The sequence below is a fragment of the Rissa tridactyla genome, chromosome 1 (genome assembly GCF_028500815.1).
Source record: "Rissa tridactyla isolate bRisTri1 chromosome 1, bRisTri1.patW.cur.20221130, whole genome shotgun sequence".
Classification (NCBI taxonomy): Eukaryota; Metazoa; Chordata; class Aves; order Charadriiformes; family Laridae; genus Rissa; species Rissa tridactyla.
Window position 1 is genome coordinate 14,138,460 of NC_071466.1, and position 21,666 is coordinate 14,160,125.

At 42.2% G+C, this 21,666-nt stretch overlaps 1 protein-coding gene across 3 annotated transcripts in view; it reads right to left on the minus strand.

The window, feature by feature from the left end:
- SMCO4 (single-pass membrane protein with coiled-coil domains 4) overlaps positions 1–15,797 on the minus strand; it is a 30,497-nt gene extending 14,700 nt beyond the window's left edge. The window contains exon 1 of one of the 3 annotated variants that reach the window (XM_054187879.1): positions 15,618–15,797. The gene's annotated coding sequence lies outside the window, so the exon portion shown is untranslated. Of the gene's footprint in view, positions 1–15,540 lie in introns of all 3 variants that reach the window. The other 2 variants (XM_054187880.1, XM_054187881.1) reach the window with 2 other exon arrangements.
- Between the last annotated feature and the right edge of the window lie 5,869 nt (positions 15,798–21,666).

Consider the following 21,666-nt stretch of genomic DNA (forward strand, 5'->3'; position numbering starts at 1 on the left):
CTTTCTATTTATAATACTGCAAGCACCTGCTGCTGCTGAGATCTAAGCAGGTATCTTTCTTACTTTGTGTAGATTAATTCAGATTAATCTTAATAGATTCATATTGTAGACCAATTTCAAGAAACATTGCTCCAAGCTGTTGGGTGATTTGTTTGGGGTTTTTTTGGTCTTGGGTGGTGTTTTCTTTTGTCTTTAGGGATTGTGTTGTTGGTTTTGTGGTGCTGCTGACCAGCTCTCAAAAATACAACTCATTTGGCTTCATTGTTCACATCAGCCGCATTCAGCAGTATGTCTTCTGCAGTATTCAGTAGGTGCCCCTTGTCAACGCAACAGCAGGCACTCAACAATCAAATCACTTCAAGTTGTACCCTGAACCCGTAACAATGGAAGTCAAGTCAGCATTGGGGTCCACAGATGGTTTGGGAACTGTGGGTGGGGAGGGAATGGGTGTTTAAAGGCACCTGCTCATGCTTCAGTAGACACTGGGTTTGGATCACATATTATTCGACCTTCTCTCAAACCAGGGATGTATTTTTAATCTTATCTAAGTGATTGTGAACACTGAGTGACAGCTAAGGCTGCACAGTACAGAAGTTAAGTCCTACGTCTGACCTTTCAGGGGGGCTGAGGAATCATGTCCTTAGGCATCTCTTCGGAGTCTGTCTTCCACAGCTTACGGACAGAATATTAACGGCCGCACCCTGGGCTCTGGACATCCTGGTATCTTCAACATCAACACCAACCACTCTTGCTGTTATTTCTTTTAACAAGACCAGATAGGAAGTTTAATGCAGTGGGGGGAAAGAAAAAAAATAAAAATAAAAATTGTGATGCAGCACAAGTAGGTGAGTGAGATAATGAAGCCCAGGCAGAAAGAGCAGGAAATCTCCCTTAGTGTGCAAGAAAAGAAGCAAAACAAAAGGAAAGATAAACCAGTGCATGGGAGAAAAGCTGCACGGAAGTGAAATAAAGACTAAAAGAAGCGGATGGAAGAGTCAGTCCATCAGAGAAGACCGACATCAATTATCGTCCTCATCACTGCCCTGTGTTTATTTACTCCTAGTGGCTGACAAGCGAGGTTTGTACTTCTCATCCATCTCCTACCTATGCATTTAGGTGCGATATAGCACACTCCTCCACAACCTGCCAGGCGATCTCACAGAAGACTTCACAGGACATTCTGAGGACAATTTCATCTCAAGAGTGGCTCTTGATGCCTTAAATCCCTACTCCAGATGGATGCTGTGCTATTTGCCTCTCTGCAACATTTAACATGGGCCTTAAAGCGGTGGGATTTTAAGCGCTCCCATTAAAAACACACATATTTCTCCACAAAAGAAAGTCTCATTGGTGTTTTTATTCAGTCCAATCTTGCCAACATTCCTGTTAACTTCATGAGAAAAGCATGCTCATAAATGCATTAAACAAAATTTTTAAAACTGTTTTTAACTGCATTTGTTGAAAAATAAAGCAAATTAAAAGGCTCAGAAATGCAGGAAAACATCATTGTAAGGTATTCAATATTACACCCTCCTCTTACTTATCTATCAACACTCAAAGCTCAATACAGCCATTATTTTGGGAACCCACAAATTTTTAACTTTCTAGTAACATGAGGGAGATTCCTCAGAAAATAAACAAGGCACAGGGACCTTAAAAAGAGGAGATGCCATGTATCTTTTCAGTCTCTGGCTGCAGCTTCCACATTACTGTCACAAAACATCTGTAACCTTCATGCGTTCTCATCCTCTTCCACAATTATTTCTTATCACATGGAGAGGTTTTGAACTTTTGCAACAGCTATATTGAGTAAATCAGCTATAACCAGACATGCTATAGATACTCCAAGCCGGTAGCTAATCGTGATTTTCAGTCTTTCAAGCAAATAGGACAACTTAAAATGGCAAACATTGCTCTATCTACCCATCCATAAATTAGGAGTGACAATAGCAGATTATTACTCATTCACTCAGAGCGTTTGTTTGGCCCTGAGAGAACTGGCTTCATTCCAAGAGCTGGCAAACATTGGTTAATATACATGTAAATGTTTTATTTCTCTCAGAGTAGGCAATTTCACAAAATGAAATCCCGAAATAAAGACGACCCTTGTTTTTCTGCTGATGCCTGACTCGGATGCAGTGCTGCTGAAAGCCTTTGCAAGCTTTTTCACACCGAGTCAACAGGGAAAAAGACACCTTTTCTTTTGAGAGGGAGATAATTTCACTGTGGAAACATGAAAGCTTTTATATAAATATTAATCATCAAAGTTGTCCTGGAGTTAAGTGGACGGAGACTGGCTTATGTAAGGTTGCAGTACTGACTTGTTAATATGAGATGTGCTGAAATGGTTTTGCAAACACTGCTCCAAACAGGCTCTTCCTCAGTACACGAGCTGCAGTGCCAGAAGTAGATTCAGTAACCCCAATGTTTAATCTGAGGATACTGTAAAATAACACTTCATTCTTAACAGTGAAGAAGGGGCATTTTGTCCTTTGAATTTCTAGTGCAAGCATAAAGGAAAAGGAAAATGTTATTTTCCTCACAAACTGCCATTAATTTGAATTGAGAGGAAGAGGGGAGACTAAGAAAAGGGACGGAGATTCAACACAGAGGGGCAAATAAACCAAATACCTGGACAGAAAACCAGGCAGTGGTTTAACAGAGCCCTTACTAGTGAGTTCAGAACCTGAAAATTCTAAATAAAACCAAGTGTAATGCACCCATACTCTTGAGCATGGGCTCTCCAAAAACCAAGAGAATCAACAAGCGCATTCTGTGCACTTGCAAGCAAGGACAGAACGCACCACCTCCAGCAGGACTCTAAGAACCATCTCTATCCTACAAAGGGCTAGAGGTATCAGAAGATATCTAGATTTAGTCCTCCTATGATACAGGCCATCAAACATCGCTTATCACTCTATCCAACTGAGAAGTGAGTTTTTTTTTTCATGAGTTAACCAAGCCTTGAAACTAGAACTATAACCACAAAGCAGAATTTTGGGGAAGGGAGAAGCACAGCCTTTTATCTACTGTACTGTACTATTAAGTATCATCTCACTTTCCTTAAGGGCATGCTAAAGTTTCAATCAACTGGGGATGCTAGCAACAGGTCAAAATTGCTCATAAACCTCTAGACAGAAATGACACAGCATAATACATTTCAGAATAGCCAGTTTAGAATGAAATACAAAATAAAGTAGAAAGCACTAAATAAGACCAAAGTAACTTATTGGAACACAAAGGCAAAAAGTGTACAGCACTTACATCAGGACAGCTGCAGTCAAAATTCACCTCCTTCAAGTGAAAGGACAGATGGAAGATGAACAAATACTGATGGGAAGCAACAACTACTAACAGAAGACACCTTCAAGTGTTCAAGGCCAGGTTGGATGGGACTTTGTGCAACCTAGTCTAGTAGATGTCCCTGCCCATGGCAAGGGGCTTGGAACTAGATGATCTTTAAGGTCCCTTCCAACCCAAACCAGTCTATGATTCTAGGATTCTACGATTCTAAAGATACAGGACTATGTACATGAGGCAAGAGCTGACGAGAAGTTCAGTTCCCATCTGGCACCTTGTCTCCATTGCTACTACAGTGCTCCACAGGTTCCAGCCAGGCCTCTCCATGGCCACGAGCATCTATGGATACGGAAGAAACAGCAGATCTGTATTTTATGGAGATAAATACATCAAAGACTCCTGGCATTAGAATTGCTCTTCCTCACATTCTCCATTTTAACAGGAAAAAAAAATTTAGACTTTGCAGGCTATTACTTTAACTAAAGCTACTGTTGAAGTCTTTTTCATATTTACTTCCCAGAATTATATGGATTATTTTTTAACCTGCAGAAAATTAGAGATGATTACCTTTAGAGCAAGCACACTGTCTAGTACTTGACAATACTTTCCTTTGAACCTTGAGCCTAATGCTGCACTTTTCAGTGCTGCTTTCACACAAAGCATACTCTCCTTCCTCTTGTATGCTACTGCTTACATGACAATTTTAGATCTCTCAAGGAAATCTGCTGAATGGAAGGGCGACACAGTGGAACAAGACAGTGCCAGGTTCAGCACTGAAGAGGATTTTAAAATTTATTACAGGGTATCACTTTGATGCTCAATGTTATACGTGGTTGAAATGCATACACACGCCTGGCAGAACTGCAAGAGAAGGTGCCTCTATAAAAGGCGACAGCACTATTACCAGATAAGCTACCAGTTAGACACCACTGATTACCACACTGGACAGAGATTTTAACTCATCTAGAGAGCAGACAGCTAATCGGATTTCTTAATGGGCTTCTCTCAGTTTCACTGGGGCTGATGCATACTGCATAGAGGATTTAGAAAGAGATTTTTCCCCAAATAGCACATACCACTCCACTACAGCATTGTGCTATCATCTTAGCTTATGCTTATATAAAGTACCAGATGGAAAGCCAGAAGTTACAGGAACAGTCACAAAGAGGTTAATCATTAAATTCAAGCTATGCCAGGGCAGCAACAAAGCTGACCTCTTGAATAAATTGAGCTTGGATAAAGGTAGCATTGATTTTCCTGAAGAGGTTTCATTATTTAACTCTAGATTTGTGATTTCTTTTGAGAGTATGAAGTTAAGAGTTAATCCAAATTTACTATTTCTTTTCTACCCAAACAGAAACCAGCCCATTTAAAATGCAGAGAATATGACAGACCTCCCTCCCTTTCATTGTTCTCTCCCCTCCAAGAGAAACTGAACTTCACAGAACTTCACGCCTCGGGGGAGGGGGGGGAACCAAGAAAACCAAAACCCTTAAAAAAACCCAGCTCATCTTTATTCTACAAGCTTTTCTTCCAGCCCTGAAAATCCAATGCATGTTTTCTCCCAACTACTTCTATCTCTTTATTTTTCTTAACGCTTTCCTAGAAAGGAGTTTCTTTAGCACACAAGTGAAAAACTTTGATGAAGGGACAGGGCCTGTTTGGAGCCTAGTCAGTGAAAAGACATGAGATAAACATTTTGGATACATTACATGACCCTATGTCTTTCTGCCATGTTTTCTGCTTTCCGACCTCAACCTTCCCATTTTAATTTTTAAAGAGATATTTACACCAGAATCAACCAGCTGACTATTACCAGCTATACCATTAAACAGAAGAGTTACTTCTTTACCTCCTCCTTCAAGTATGAGAAGGATCATCCATAAAAGCAAAGTGATCCAAGTTTCCAATTTCCCACAGGTACTCTAAAATATTTGTTGAACCATGGCAATTATGCCCATAACAACCAGAGTGTCTTACGGACTTGGGGTTTTCCTAACTTTCTGAAATTACTGTTTTGACTCACTCACATCTCTGTGAATGTAAAACTTACACAGATAAGGTCTACGAAAAAGCAAGGAAGATTAGAGAGATTAAGCTAATCAGAAAAAAAAGAAAAGCAGAAAAAAAAAGCCCCAACCCAACAACTACATATCTTTAACAAGAAAAGGGATATAACTTCTTACTCTCCTATTCTGAAAGCCTTGCCTCTTTCACAGTTAAGTTTCCCCAAAGAAGCCATCACTGATTGCATTCATCTGGAATTTTTATGTAAACAAGTGTTGGAATATGAAATGGAAAGCCAAAAAAGGATATTAAATCACAGCATATATGCATCCCCGAACCCTGTATGTATCTCTTCGGAGAGCAAGAACAGAAAAAAGAAAATTGGACATGAACAAGAAATAAAAGTAGACAAGAACATGGAACCTGAAAGGCTTTTTGCTTAAGGTCCCTAATGCCTTAAGAATTTATTAAAAGATGATGTTAGAGCACCTGAATTTCAGAGAATTACTTCAGAGATGGCTCCTGTTGCAGCAGTTTCTGCTGGAATATTTTACTCTGGCTGTCAGCCAAATCTTTGCTATGCTGATGCCAAATAAATGATACCCAATTTCAACGACAGATGCTGTTGTGTTGACACATAATTGATACGTTTATATTCAGGGCTCCCTGGAATTCTGTAACAGCAACACTTTATTCACAAGAAATACAACTGACAGCAGAATTCAAAGGGACTTGCACATAGCTGATGCTGCTACACTGCTGGTATTGAGTCTGGAGGGAAGAGATCACTGCCTATCCAGGGTGGTTGGGAACAGTGGAGACCACAAATCTTCCAGGGCAATGAAAGATACGGAGAGGTGGCCCAACAGTAGAAGTTAACTGGCTCAGCCAGAAACCAGCTTGCTCAGAGAAAAAGGAAACCTGAAAGTTTTCAACACAAGTCGCATATCCCTTTCCTACAGAGCTTGTAACTGCGTAGGAGATGGAAGTCATAGAAACGCCACAGCAATGAAGTAACAGATATGTCCATAAACTCCTTCTCTCTTTGACTTCCTTGGTTTCCTAGGCAGGAAACAGATTAGAAAGCTTTAAAAATACATTTAGCAAAGGTGTGTTCCAAAGAAAACATTACATACCCCCTCCTTGCATGTTCGCTCTCCTGTAGGTAACTTGAAATAAACTTTCATAAATAATACTTATTTTGGAAAGCAACTACATCCCTCACCAAGCTTAAAAAACCTTCAGCATCTACTGCAATTCTTAAAGGGAGAAAAAAAAAAAAGCAGGTGACATTACTATATACCTACAACCTAAATTTTCTTTATTTTTAGTAACACAGCATCATATTATTTTCACGCAACGAATAAAACCATTCACAGAATGAAAATATTCAGAGAAAAATTCATACCTGCTCATTTCACAAAAAAAGAAAAAAAAACCAGCAACAACTAAAATTTGGCACAGAAGACATCAGCAAATAAATGCCACATAGAAAAGTTTTTAGTCATTTATTCAGATAGTATATGCTGTTCAGCAAACATGCAATGTGGAATACCCTGCCATGATGCCTCTTTTTAATTAAAATAAAGTTAAGCTTAAAAATACTTTTGAATTGCATTATATGGGGATTATCAAATACATTTGAAGCTTACAGATGAAGAGGCATCACTACCTGGAAGTCTTTTCAACCCCTGGAAAACATATTTTGTTGACTGTTTCTTAAACTGTATTTTAGAGCACTGATCACAGCCCAGAAAGCTTCTGCAGTGTAATATACTTCTGTTGCTTGTGGGGCCTTATCTGGCTCTCAAATACTGCCTCTGCTTTTCTGCTGGTACCACGGGAAAGATTTCTTCTTCCAGTCACCGCTTTCCTTACATTATACAAAAGAGCAACTGAAAATACTGATGTTATTCTTCAGACTCTGCACACTGCAGCTCTTTCCTTTAATTCTTCCTCTCCTGTGCTTCTAAGGGTTGCTAAGGCCAAAACTGTCAGAAGACCTCTCTTCACACTGAATTTCTCCTTCAGGAGCGCCCAGCACAGAGTATAAAGATAAAGCTATACAGAGAAAGAAATATGCATTTATCATCAAAGCTCGTACCTCTCAAAACCCCAAAACTGTGATTTAGTTCAGCAACACGGGATATGTAAAATATCCAGGATTATATCCTTGCAAAAGTGTGAAGCGGTTGAAAAGGTCAAGCAACTGCTTTAAGTGGAAAAGCTTTAGGGGCCAGTGGGTTCTTTTCACTGTTGCAAGAGGCACTGGAAAACCAGTATTTGCCAAGAAAACACAACCAGATATTAAAAATGTAAGGACCAAGTGCACAGGTACCTTCTTCAAAAGACCCCCAAGACCCCAAACGAACCAACAAAAAAAAAAAAAAAAAACAAAAAACAAACAAACAAAAAAGGCAAAAAAACCCCACAACTAAAAACACGAAATAACCAACCCCCCAAAAAAAAGCCCACAGAAGTTTTTCAAAGTCATGAAGGGCAGCTGAGACTAACCGCCCAGTGGCAGTTGGGCATCTCAGGAGCATACACAGAGAATGAGGAAAGGAGCATGAAAGAACAGCTAAGACAGCTGTCAACAGCTTTGATTTACCAGAACAGTCATGGGGCAATGACGGGGTGGTACACCACAGGCAGAGCCAATCTTCCTCACTCCTGTTCAGAGAAGACCAGATGCAAACCAGCTCCAGTTCAAAAATTGCAGCAATTTGTTAAGACTGGTGCTGTGTCTAAGGTAAAAAAGCCCAGTCACTCAGCACCGCATTTTAAATTGAGCACAGCACTGAAATAACAAAGCTAGACGGCTTACAGAGAAGCTCCAACTCCTGTCTAATTATCTGAGCGCAGGCAGAGGGGTGTAGGTCAGTCTGACAGGCATTGTATAGCTACACCCTATCTGTGTTAGGAGGGGCATAATTAGTCCGGGAGGAAATCAATGTTAAGACACGCAGACCAACTTGAATATTTCTCCTTGTTACTGAACCTGCTCCAAAGATTTATTCCTACAGGTTTCTTTGGGTGTTTGGAACTCCTCTTGCTTCCCCTTAAGCACACACTAAATTTAATAACTTTCTCTAAAAAAAAAAAATCATTGTGTTCAATAGTAATAACCCATCCTGTTATTAACAAAGGCAAGGATTTGAAAGTCAATTTGATTCTCACTCCTATTTCTACTATTGGCTTCTGCATTTTGTTCTGTTTGGACACACAACAGAAAGGTCTCACTTTCTCCCACTCAGGAAGACAGTGCTATAGCTGGAAGACATGGAAAAAACAATAAAATGACTGTATACAAATATTTCCGTTTCTCTTCCACAATATATAATGTCATTTAAAGAAAAGCAAAAACTCATTTGTTGGAAATTACTGTGTGATGAGTTAACATGCTAAATAAATTAGCAACAGAAAAAAGTAAGTCAGCTTCAACTTTTAGAAAAGTAAGACTTAGAAACAGTTCAGGCAATCAGATTTCAGAGCAAATCTTACTTTTACAGACACTGCTTCCTATCCTGTTAAATATTTCTCTTACCACTGTGGGAAAGACTTAAACAATGGAAGGAAACTGGCTAAAGCGTGCTCTGCAGACTGAAATAATCTCAATTCAGCAGCAAGAACCAGAATCAGGACCTCTGAGTAACTGTATCAAACCCAAACACTTAAGGTAAGAAGTTGACTTCACAAGTAACTCCCCAGTCTCCAAGCCTTCAAACACTCCTTTAAACTGCATCAATTGAGTTTTTCTGATACCATGCAGCATCACCACCTAACCCCCTCAAGCTATTTAAGACACATGTTTATCCTTTAGTTTCTGTCCTAAACTATGCAAGAGTTTATCTGTATGCAGTAGGCTGCACTGCGATGGTGGGTGAGGTTGGTTGATAGCGAGATGCGGTACAGTAAGTGTACTGGTTTCTAAGCAGACCTAATTTTGCAAAAGCAAACAACTACAGGTGAATTTTATGGCACGGCTGCAGGCTCAGAGCCATATTTTATACTGGCACCAGTAAGGTCTAATAAAAGGCCCCAGGATCTTGAATCTTACTCGTATCATGACAGCCATGTATCTAAGCTATGTTTGAGGGTGCACTTTTATAGCTAAAAGCTGCATCCTGCAGCTTCAGCTGAACAATTCCTTATTTTGGTTATCGTCCAGTTGGGTATCAAAGTCAAGCACAAGATCTTTCATGATGCAACAATGCTATATAAAGTGTAAGGTGCTACTGACATCTGACTACCAGTAAGCAGCCATGCTAGGAACATATATTTTAGAGGGAAAGCACTTCAGTAAGGTTTAATAACAGATTGATACAGCACACCTCCTCTCCAGACCTCATACTAAGCACTGTACCATGGTCAGAGAATTCCTTTCCAAATACATAAACAAAGCCAAGATATCAAGCAAAAACAAAGTGACACTGGGTGAAAAAGTAGTGAGACCAATTTATAATAAGAAAGCCGTCTGAGAAGGAGACAGATATACACCCTGAGGGTTGGGACATCGAAATCGTGATTATCCATACCTCTAACATGATACAAAGCCCCAAATCAACAATGGCCTGAACTCAAGGTTTTTATATTTAGCAATTAATAAGGCTCAAGGAGCCTTTTTAAAGACCTTTATCAATGAGCCTATCTGAAGAGAGACAGTACTTCAAGCATTAAAGCCCCCCCAGCCACCTGCTTCAATTTTTTTCCAAGTTTACCATCACGCAGCCAGGGCTCTTGAGCTCTTTAACCACAGTATATCTTTACTCTTAATAATTATTTTTTTTAGAGCTGTCTATGGCCAAAACCAAACCAAAACAAAAAAATCACAGCTACACAAGTGCTTTTGTAAACAAAAGTACCAAGGCAATACCCAGTCCCAATCAAAATGGATTGGGTTTGTTACTGCCAGAGTCTAAGGGGTGCCCAAATAAGTAAATATAAGGCCACAGCATTCTGCACTCCCTCCAACCCACCAGCTCATTTCAGCCTGGCGAAGTCATTTGTGCCTGCAGCAAGGCAGGCCACATTTCTACTCTTCACGTGACAAAGACACAAACACATTGGTTTAGGCAGAAGCAGCTTTTGCACTGATGCTGCTCTGTATTTTCCACTCTTTTTGTGAAATACAGAGACAATTTCTGAGCAAAGCCTTTGGGGAAAGAGCTTTACTCAAAATCACTAGTCCTCTGTCTAGCACAATAAGAGCAGAGAATGCAAATTAGTCTGAATAAAAGCAGCTGGCAATCAATAAGAAAGGGCTGGTCTCCAAGAGTAAAAACCGGTTCCTCTAAGGATAAAAGTTAAAAGTGGAAAAATATAAGATGAATAAAGGAAGAACAAATGTAAACAACATGAGGGGGGTGCACAGAAGGAGAAAATTCTAACGATGCAATTAAAAAAAAAACTAGACAAATTGACAAAGAACAGCTGGGGGTAAAAAGGAGAGAAAAATACAGGTAACTATAGTGCAAAGAAAAGGATCATTATAAAAATGGAAAACATGTAATCCAAACAAGATAAAATAAAAATCATGAAAGGGAGAAGATAAGAGGCTAACTGGCACTAAGGCCTAAGGCACCAGTGACGAGTTCAGGTTCTAGCTTGGTTCACAGGCATTGGTAAGTCCAATAACGAGTTTCAGCATTCCTGCTACCGCACATCTGTCCATTTCACAATAACTTGTACATGCATCTCCTCTGACCTTCTGCCATAATGCAGAAAGTCAGAACCCACTCACTCTGCATGCAGCCAGACTCCTTGTCGTCCCTCACCTCAGGAAGTCTACAGTCCTCCAAAGGACTGAGAAAAGCCCAGCATTATTGTTACAACCTGTTTAAAGAAAAGAAAAAAAAGAATTCCTCAAGATTGACACTTCCACTGAGTCTCCCCATTATTGTGCCTAATTTTTACAAGTCAATTAGAGATAGAATACATTATGGTCACAGAAGAAACCTTCCCTTGTAGCTGCTACAGATAGGACCTGATATAAAAGTGAAATTTTGGCACTGTTAGCAACCTCTGCTCAAGAGAAACCTAGAAATCAACTGTCTCGCATACTGCAAGTCAGTGTCACAAATCACTTACCCTCTGTCTTGCATCTACAAACCCAGCTCTGGTTTCTGGTTTTATCAACATCCTTCACCAAACGCCTAATTAACATGGAATTAAGGTCCCTATCTTGCACATGCCTTTAGTATTGCATATTAGCAAACAGGAATGCAAACAGTTACTTTGCTCAGAAGCTTTTCATCCCCAAAGAATCTCACCAGCAAACTACACAACGTAACTCCTTTGATCCCAAGAATATAGCCCCCATCTTTAATAAAGTAGCTGCTTAAATAGCATACATTAATTATAAGGAGTAGAAAGTGGCATTTTCTACAGTCATACGAAACTGCAGGGCAAAGTCCTATCACTGCACACTATTTATTTAGATTAAGTTTTGACCAGCATACTGATGGACTACATAGAGAAGTCTCTGCCAAGTTGCTAATACACTTAAAATTATGCTTATACTTTCAGAACTTGAATACAGAATAATTTGATTGGGGCACACCCTATGCTTCGAGAAATTCTGAGACTTGAAATGACAAAAGTGGTCAGAAACTTCAAGTCACACTGACATCTAAAAGCACAGAGCTCATATTTTAAAGAGAAAGAAGTGACTTCCTTTGCAACTAAAAAAGCCGTACAAGAAATCAAATGAAGCAGGATGGAGAAGACAAAAGAAACCACCAACACGAAACTAAACTAGTAGTAGGGCAAAAGACAACAAAGAGAATATTATCACACATTCTGATCCCTTCAAGACACATGTGTGCTTAAAGGGCTCACAAATACCTGATCTCTGGCTGTTTGCAACATTCGACATACAAAGCCTGCTTCCTCTATTGCCTACTGCAGTCATTTTAGTGTTTGTCTTAAGAAGTAAAAATCTCTTTAAAAAAAGAAAAAAATAGAGGGAGAGGGCCTGCACTGTGGCAGAGTTTTGCATCGACAACCTCATGGCCTGCCACTACTGCTAAGACAATTACAGCATTTTAACAGCACATTTCCCTAAGGTAACAAGCAGTTAAGACCTTTATATACTGAAAGAGATGCTCTTCCACATTGCATGGCCTATTAGCCACAAACAGGATTAAGAGCTCAGCAAATCCTCACAGAGCCCACATCTGTCAACATAACTCTCTCCCATAATGGGCAGAAAGGAAGGTAACTTCTCAGCTTCACAGAGCACTTACTGGAAAGCTGATACTGCAATAATTAAAAAAAAAAAAAAAAGCAGCAACACAGAACAGCACAATCATGGAGATCCCTCAGGATCTCTTACCTTGTGATAAAAATGCCACCTGTTGTTACAGAACTTGTGGTCTTACAGAGCAGCCCTCCTGTTGGTCCATGTACAGTAATCAACATTAGCCACAGAAGACAACAGCCAAGATCTCTTTGTGGGAGATTTCTCCAAGCATGACAGAATTTCCATAATCAATCAAAAAACAGAGACATTCAGTTTGGCATGCAACAGAAACTGCTATTGGACTCTCCTACAGAGACAGGCTGAGAGAGTTGGGGTTGTTCAGCCTGGAGAAGAAAAGGCTCTGGGGAGACCTCACAGCGGCCTTCCAGTACTTAAAGGGGGCCTATAGGAAAGATGGGGAGGAACTTTTTATGAGGGAGTGTAATGATAGGATGAGGGGTAATGGTTTTAAACTGAAAGAGGGTAGATTTAGATGAGATACTAGGAAGAAATTCTTTACTGTGAGGATGGTGAGGCACTGGAACAGGTTGCTCCGAGAAGTTGTGAATGCCCCATCCCTGGAAGTGTTCAAGGCCAGGCTGGATGGGGCTTTGAGCCTGACACTCTTCATGGAGAAATTCTTTCAGCTCCTCTACACCACTGCTTCTTGGTAGCCCACACACCATGGCGACAAGCCTTGTTGGGCTTCAAAGTAACAGGCAAGGGATAAAAACGATGGAGGAGGAAAATTCATAACAAAAATAAACAAGGAAACTGCATTACATTACACACTAAGTGCCATGGCCAAAAGATTTAACGTATACTCTATCTGTCGTCCTACAAGCCAGCTCATATCACCTCATCAGCATGTATATCTTATATATATGCAAAAGCATTTCATTGTCTATTTAATGCATGGAAAAACACAAACAGATTTAAAAAAGATAATAAATAAATCGAGATTACTTTGCTAGCATATGGATATAGCAGTGACCAGCAGGGAACAGTGCACTCTCTCACTGTTACTGTACACACCTCCAAACAGCAACGAACCAGCGGTCAGCTACGGAGTGTGACTGAGGGCTGTCACCTCACACAGGGCAATTTCCACGCAAGCTTGACACTACGGGGTAGCTTCAAAGCTCAGGCGGTGTTCCACAGACAGGAGGTGTGGGCATGCGGCCACCGCTAAATGTCTTATGTCTCACACAAAGTAGTCCCATCGATCTGTGAACACCAACCACATCCCCAAAGGGTGTTAAGTGTGCTAAGGACTCCCTAGAAGGAGGGTTTCCCATGTCCACCTTGGCAGCATCTGAAGATGTTCGGCTCTGTAAATGGCTTGTCTTTATCTCTGTATGTCTGCCAGTGCTGTCCACGCTCTTCTGTATCACCCTGCATTTGTGGTCAACAGCTCCACCAAAACTCTCTCAAGGAGCAGAATAAGAGACCTGTGCAAGTCCACGCTGGAAAAAGCACTAAAGAAATAGGTCGTTCCTAGAGTTTCCCTCATGATAAGGGGTATTTGACAGCTGAACCCAAAATTACCGTTGGCAGATGTCCCTTCTCAGTTTCCCACAAAGCACAAGGGGAAAGCAGCAGCTAAAACTGCTGTGACAAGGAGCACTTCACTTATCTGACAAAGATCAGTGAAATTTCTACCTACAAAGGTTGAAGACAGTCTAAAATCAGCTTTCTTCTTAACTTCAGTCTAGGAGGTCTGTATGTTATAAATAGTCCACTAAAAGGCAGTTAAGAGAGAGAGAGAGAGAGCAAAAAGTTATTAAAAATGTACTAATGAGAAACTCATTTCACTTTTTTTTAACAGGGCATCAGGGAATTCCTACAAGACTTCTGGTTCATTTAAAGGAGGAAATTTTTAACAAAGCTAAAAATAACTGACAATCACATTTTCAAAATTGAGAGAACATGGAAACCTCGGGAGGTCCCAGCCCAGGGTGGTACCACGCAGACCGATAAAAAAGCTCATACAAATTTTCGTCAGGATTGAGACCCTGGAATGGAAATCTCTGTGGCACGAGAACATTTATTTTCTCTACTGCTTTAAAAGAAGGTTTGAACCACCACTAGTTTAGAAACGTAACAGAAAATAAATTAATTAATTTTTTTTTGGGTAACCAACAATAAGGAGAACCAAAAACTACAAACCAAACTCACGTCAGCACACCGCAGGGACAAAAAACGCACAAATGAAGGTACGGTGCTTAAAAAAAAAAAAGACCAAAGGCACATTTTTACATTCAGAACGGATTATCCTGATTTTTTTCCCCAGGTCCTCTTTTAATGCTTTCCTGAGATTTTTTTTCAACAGGCTGCTTAGACACACGTCTCAGTCGTTTCTCGGTACTGGTGACTGGGGAACCGAAATTAAGAACCTAAGGGGGGTTTGTGGGGTAGGAAAAGCAAACCCATAAACCCAGAAAGTCTTCAGCGAGTCTTTTAAAGAGTTATTCTCCTCATGAATCTCTCCGCGGTGCTTCCCGGGGGCCGCGATCCCACCCCGGCGGCGCGGCCCGGCTCAGCCGCCGGCACACCTGGGCTCCCCGCCGCCTCCCCCGGGCCCCCCTCACCGCGGGGTCCCGACCCGAGGCGGTTTCCTTTCGGGGCTCGGAGACAGCCGACACGGGGCCGCCCCGTCGAGAGAGGCCGGGAGGGCGACCCGAGCCACCCCCCCGGCTCGCCACACGGGCTGAGGCGGCGGCTCTGCGCCCGCCGCCCGGCCCCGCTCGCCGCCCGGCTCTCCGCCGCCCGGCCCCGCTCGCCGCTCGGTTCTCCGCCGCGCCACCCAGCCCGCTTTTAAAACTTTCCGGTCTTAACCGCGGCCGCCGGACCCCCCCCCGGGCCCGCTCCCGCTGCCCTGGTAAGGAGCGCTCGGAGCCAAAGTCCGCAGGAAGTTGGCCCGCCCGGCTCCCCCGGGGTTACAGCGGGCTCGACCCCCCGCTCTCCCCGCCGTCCCCAGCCGCCCGTACCCACCGCCCCGCCGGCCTCCGCCGGGACGGCGGGCGAGAGTGGGCCGCCGCGCGCCCCGACTTGGAGTTGCCCTCACCCGGGAAAGGACGGGGGGCGGCGGCGGGAAAGGGGTAGAGTCCGAACCGGCCGCCGGCAACTTCCCCGCTCCGCCACACGTGGGGCTGAGGCGCGGGCTGGCTTCCCTCGCCGCTCGGCGCGGAGGACGTGGCAGCTCCGTCTGTCCCTCCCTCCCTCTCTCTCTCCCTGGCCGCGCCGCGCCGCGCCGGAGGCTCCTCCCGGCCCCGCTCTGGCGGAATGCGGGGCGCCCTCTGCCGCACGCCGAGAGACCCGCTGCCCCCGAGCCTCACCACCGTCCCCCCAGCCGCGGCTGCGCTGCTGCCGCCGCCGCCGAGAGGACGTGGCCCACCTTGCTGCTGTGGCAGCGAGGGACGCTGAGGGGAGCTCCGCCGTGAGGGCGGGAAGCTGAGGGAAGCTCCGTGGCTAGGGTGGGGAGCTGAGGAGAGCTCCGCCGTGGGGGCGGGAAGTTGAGGGACGAGGAGCTGGGCGCTGAGGGGAGCTCCGCCGTGAGGGCGGGAAGCTGAGGGGAGCTCCGCGGCCATGGCGGTGGCTGAGGGACGAGGCGCGGCGAGTCGTCGCCACCCTTCAGCCCCCGCGGCGGCGGGCAGGGGGTCGGGCAATGGCCGCCTGAAGGGAAGCCCCGTCTGGCTGCGAAGGTGGGTGAGTTACACCCGACAACCCCCCTCGGGTGTCGTGGCGCCGGCCCTGTGGGGCAGGTGCGCCGGGGGGGGTTAGAGGGGTGTTACGGTTTGAAAAAAACAGTTTCCTGTCGTTCAGACAAATATTCTGTCACCCGATGGCCCCTCCCCAGGCGGGAAGGGGAATCGGAGAAAAAGAAACCCGAGGGTTGAAATATGGACAGATTTAATAGAATAAATAATTATCATTAATAATATCGTGGAACCAGTGTTGATCCCGATAAAATACACGAGGGTTATACCCAGCCCATTCTCCCAGCAGGAAGCCCTGCGCTCCCGGCAGGGGACAGCAAATGGACACTGCGAGCGCTGGGGCTTTGGGAGGAAGGGAAGGGCTCAGGGGTCCGGCACCGGAGCGAGGAGATCTCTGGATTGCACCCATCAAGGAAGAGAAGAAACTCCTCAGCAAACTTTCTAATTACATTGAATGTGACATTCGTGGTATGAAATAATCCTGTTGGCCATCTTGGGTCTAGGGACAGGGTCTTGCTCCGCCTCATCCCTGAACCTGACTGGCTTGGAAACACTGAGACCTTGAAATCCACATACCATAGCTGTCTATAAAGTAAATATTTTCACAAATTCAGACACTATGGTCTTCTAAAAGTGCAGTTTTCCCAGGTGTTAGAAGAGAAGTTCATCCTGTGTCGCTCAGATCAGGACAAAAAGGGAGTGTGGAAACCACCGTCAGTCCAAGTGGAAATCTGGTTACGGTGTCACATGGAAAACGTTACTCACAAGTCATGCGATGTTGTATTTATCAGCGAATTAAAAAGGAGAATGCCAAGGTCAGTGGAATTACAGCAGCAGTTGCTTTCTTGCGTATCAGCAGGATGGAGGGTGGTCCCCGTATCCTCCAGGAACAGGGGCTGACAGACCCACTTTGCTGAGGAACCCCATTGCACCCAGCCCAAACCGCTGTTACCTCTGTACCGGCAGGAGCCCAAAACACCCATAGCCACTTCCCACTCTCCGAGGTTTAGGCTGGCTCCACCACAGAGACACTCTTCTTTCTTACTGAGGAGAAGAGACCTCTCACCATGTTCCTATACAGACAGTAGCTGTAACTGGTAGAGAATAAAACACCTCAGATGTCTATTTGCATTTTCTTCTTTTCAGGATTACACATTTTGAAAATAAAAGACATTACCTGGGCTTCACAGTTGCAGAGCTCCTGACATGGAGGTTTTCGCTGAAAAGGTCAGTTGGGAGGAATCTCACCCTTCTTCCAGGTTAATAACAGCTACAAAACTTCCCAAGCTTAATGGTGTCGTCCTTTTCCTCACGCCTTTCTTAAAGTGTTTCCTGTGAGAGCATTGATGTCAGGCACCTTAGTGTAACCTTAATATACCTTCTAATTGAGCGATATTAGACTGTCATGTTGTTACCTCCTGTTGCTCTTCTTGCTGCTGAAAACATCCATTTCTTCCAGTGCTGGGCAGATTTTTAATCTCAAAGTGCACTGCCAATTTGAGATTAGAATCTGACTTTGAAGTTGTAAAGAAGTGCTGTTGCTGATGTTCAAATAACGCTGAAGCGCTTAGGGCTAAAGCAGAGAAGAAATAAAATTGTTTCTCTAAAACATCTCTCGCACTGTGGTTATCTCAAAGGGCTTTATGAAGTAATGTCAAGTAAAGGAGCACCTTTAAGCATACCAGCCATTCTGTGCACAAGTACCTTTGAACATAGAAATTTTTGGCATTAGAGTTATCTATACTCATTTAGTAGAGCTATTATGTATGTTTAATGATCACCTGCAACGCCATGAGAAATATCGAATAATGGTCACCGCTTAAAACCATTAAGGGAAGATAAAGTATGTGTCTATATTAAATGCCTGCTTGGGCTGACTCTAGGTAAGAAAATGCATCCCAGTAGATTTAAGGTTAAAGTGAATGTGTGAATCTTTGCTACATATTCCAGTAAACCTGTTACACTTATAAAGTACGTAATTTGTTGGTTATTAAGTTATGTATTTATGCTAAAGCACTCTTAACAGCAAACTGTACCTGAACTTAAGTTTGAGCAATAGATCTATCTAATGCTGGCTGGCACGCAGTTAATTGCTACTGTAATCACTCTAGCTTCAGCAGGGCTCTAGCAACAGGCCATTGCCATTTAGGAAACACAGATTCATTTCTTAGCTTTAAGCAGAAGGCAGTACCTGGACCATATAGGATTTTCTAGTCTGCCTCTGTCCGGAATAGATATGATTAAGTGCATTTTTGTTTAGCTATTGATTTATTCACTTGGCTTCCTCAAATGTCAGATATATGTATGGTTTTTTGTCCAAGAAAAATAGGGCTGTTTGGAGTATTGATTGCAGCAGTGGAGTCTGCAGTACAACTCAGTAAAAGGTTCGGTTCACATTTTAAGACATTGCACTGTTCTTCAATAAAACTGCATGTCCTTTGGATGTAGATATAAAAATCTGCTGCCAGGATTATATTATAATATTTATTATTTTATTTTTAATCTAGGAAAAAAATATTTTCTGGTTGAGCTATCAGTGTGCAGTAATCTCCCCTTAAACCTGCTCAGAATTTATAGATTTTTTTATGTAGTACTGTAAATGCTATTACCGAATTCAGTATTTTTTCCTTTTGTTGTATCCTACTTCTGTGACAGTAGCAGCTTAGTCTTTTAATAAATACATATGTTTTTACATATGTGCATGTACAGAGAGAAAGAGAAAAAGTCACACATAAACAGTAACTGAAGTGCAGTAACTATGGTAGTAGTTACAAGTTCAAATACAAAATGTAATTGTATGCGTGCATCTATGTATACGCTTCAAGGGCCTTTCCCTGGAGAATTTTTTCCTTCTCTGAGGACTTACAGTGGCAAAAGCTTACAGACCTTTCCCAACTGGCACAATATTTACTGATAACAAGAAACAAATGTTCCTTGCTGAGGCTATTTTCATTTGTGATTTTCCCAGACTCCAGCAGTTCTGAACTTCCTTTTCTCCAAAGGGTGCCGGAGCCACAGGACTCTTACAGCAAATCCTTCCCACCTCTGTGCAGTTCCACCTCTGGGTTTTGCTGGTATGTTCACCTTTCAAGAGCTCCTTTTCCTTCCTTTGATTTCTTTTTGGTTACACACTTTCTTCAGATTTACTCTGGGCTCGTTTTCCTTATTCTCTGTTCATACCGTACTCCTGGGGGACCTTCCCTGAATCACGTCATCAGAGTGTGGTGAAGGTTAATTTCAGAGAGCACAGTTAGTTAGAAGAGACTTAACTGCAAAGTAAAATTGCTGAAAAGAAAATTGGTTTTGTTCTACCTCAAACCAGGACACAAAGTCTTCTTTCTCTCACGTCAAATAGATTTAACATGGAAATCTCCCTTATAGCTACCTGAAACACTCAAGCTAAGTGGTATTCAGCTGTCAAATTTTGGATGGGAGGGACGTGCCATGGAAGTGCCTATTTATGTTCACAGACTATAAAAAGAACTTAAGAAGTAGATCAGATTTAAACATTTAAAGCTGGGTGAGATGAATTCCACCTTATGAGACGTCTTTGTTGCCAGTGAAGTCAAAGACAAGCTCTGAGTACTTTCAGTACTGAAAGATAAGGCCCAGAATTTTTTTGTCCTGGTAACAATGGTACCTGAGATGACAGATAATGAACGCTTTCTTTTCTAGCTCAGCAGCTACCTCAGAAGACAAATGACCATTAGTTATTACTGTCTGGAAGTAGTTTGGTAGTCTCTGAAAAATGAGAAGCCCACCTGGCTCTTAATATATATTCTCAGAGATGGCTTCATGATCGATGTCACTCACTGAACTGTCCCAGAGACTCAGAGACTATAGCACTCTTTCTCTTCTGCAGAGGAGACCTTTGGAGCTCAATCTCACTGTGGTAGAACAAGTGTATCAAAGAGATGCTTTAAGGAGCAAATCATCTATGAACTGGAAGTACCTATGTAGGGGACAAGACTTCAGGACCAGACTCTTCAGCATCCCAGATGAAAGTTAGAACTCAACGTATTCATGCTAAGAATGAGATTAAAAACATGCAAGCAAATAGAGAGAGTAATATATATCCAGTATGACTTGAAAGGTGTCAATACTGGTAATGTCTAAATTGGGACAGGATGCTTTTCTAAAAAAAGTGCTGTAGTTCACACAAGAATTGAGCCCAGAAGTTGTGACAATGTCTATATATGCAGAAAGTCAGAGTAAATTATCACAATGCTTTCTTCTGACTTTACAAACTATGGGATAAGTTCTTCAAACACAAAGCCAGTCCATAATGACAAAGTAAAACAGGTGGTTTGCACTGTCACCATCCTGCGGAACTCCTCTTCTGAACTCTGGATCACAGTTTCACAATCACAGTGGTTTGCTCAGTGTAGAGTCTAAAATAACGTGTAGAAGAAAATGTGAATTGTGATAGAAAACAAAAGACTGGATTCATCTGCTGCCATTAACTTGGCATAGCTGCACTGAAGTCAGGGAAATTATACTGATTTACAAAAGGAGAAATTATGATCTATGAACATTTGAAGGTAAGACTAAAACGCACTAAGACACTATCCCTTTTCCCTAGAACTTTAGTTTACAGCAGGACTCTTGGACTTCAAAAATTCCTTTTTCAGCAGAAGAGGATGTATAATATTCTGAAAGAGATTACAGAATTGTGATGTCACCAGAACTTTGTCTGATCTTATCTGAAAATCATAAAAATATTATTCAGAAACTCATGACAGATAATTTACATTTAGTATGTTGGATAAGCTACAATAACTATTATATTTTGCAGGCTAATTCTGTAGTGCATGTTTAGTCTTTTCACGTTTCACTCACTGTCACAAGTGATCAAATGACAGATAAAAAATTTACTTGATAATAATTGAGTATGTCATCTGCTTTCAAAGGCTCACGATTCCAAAGCTGAGAAAGACTGAAAGAGGAGAAATGTATAGTGTTACATTATACTTTATCTTTCAGGTAGCTAAATATTGTGACTAAAAGTCAGATTAGACAGTTACATCTGTACCATGTTTTTTTACAGATAGGAAAGATAAGTCACGGACGTTGACAAAGCTTTCTTCAGTACAGACTATTCATATAAATGCTTTAGTAGATCTGCTTATAATGTTTCACGCTGTCTCCTCTTTTGGCACTGAACTATATAAAATTTACAAAAGCAACACCTGCAGCTCTCTAAATCACAACTGTTTTGAAAGTTGATGTCTACGTATGACATTTTCGCATTCAATCATCATAAATATATTAACAGTGATGTGACTTATGGTGAATCCCTGAAGACGTGCGCTTGAGAAAAGATTTTCTTTGCTTCAAGATGTCTTTCTTTCTGAAGAACCTGTCATACTAGCCAGACTTTCAAAATCTGCACTATAA